The following is a 989-nucleotide window of genomic DNA, read 5'->3' as shown; positions in this document are numbered from 1 at the left end:
TTTGGTATAAATAGATTTATAGTTGTTCGGACAATAAGTTTGATTTATGAAAAACTTCATTTCAGAAAACATTTGACGTACAGATGTCTGCCAGCGCTCAAATTGAAGCTAGTTAAACTTACTACAAAATAGTTTATTATGTTTATCTTTGTAGGAGTAGTAGTTTTTATGATATTTGACAAAATATTAATTTCTCTTTAACATGTTAAACCAAAGATCATGAATACCCTTAGAGTATGCGTCGTAAGGGTTTTTTTTCTCTGAAAACCTTTACTGGTCCATGCTCCGTAGAGTTTGAGACAGTCAGAAGTGGTTGGGAAAGACCTAAAATTAATAAGTTTGTTTATTATTATTTGTTGTTAATATTATTTGTCAGAAACTAGTTATTTTAGAAAAAAAATTATGGGCATTGAAAATGGACATTAGCACTTAAGAGTAAAATACTATAATTAAAAAAATATACTGGTTGGAAGATCGCTGATTGACTGTGTGTGATATTTAAAAAGAAGAAAGTCTGGTTGCGGTCAATATAACTCAAATAGTACACAACAACAGTTTATTGCGAGACAACGTTTCGCCCCACTTCTCAGGGCTTCATCAGGGCTAAAAAAAGATTCAAATTAAAATAATGTAATAAAGTAAAGAGAATAGATAACATGAAATAAAAGTAAACTAAGGTATGGATAAAAATAATTTAAGATATCTGAAAATTAATATATTTTTTTTTTTAATTATTTATTTATTGTAATTTACAACTGGACAAAATAATACAATAGGTAAATATGTTGTATGTTTCATATACACTTGAAAATCTTGGGAAGGAACCACCCATTGGTGGTACTTCAAACATTAATGTAATGTCCAAATTGGTCTGATTATCGTAGTGTATACTATTTTTTTGTAGTGAACGGGAAGTTTAGAACGTTTGTCAAGTAAGTGTTGTCGCAATCAGAATCTACGAGTAGTTTCTTATCGTTTCAGCCTTGTAT

The sequence above is a fragment of the Halyomorpha halys genome, unplaced genomic scaffold (genome assembly GCF_000696795.3).
Source record: "Halyomorpha halys isolate HHAL.00 unplaced genomic scaffold, Hhal_1.1 Scaffold117.1, whole genome shotgun sequence".
Classification (NCBI taxonomy): domain Eukaryota; kingdom Metazoa; phylum Arthropoda; class Insecta; order Hemiptera; family Pentatomidae; genus Halyomorpha; species Halyomorpha halys.
This window is presented reverse-complemented; position numbering follows the sequence as displayed.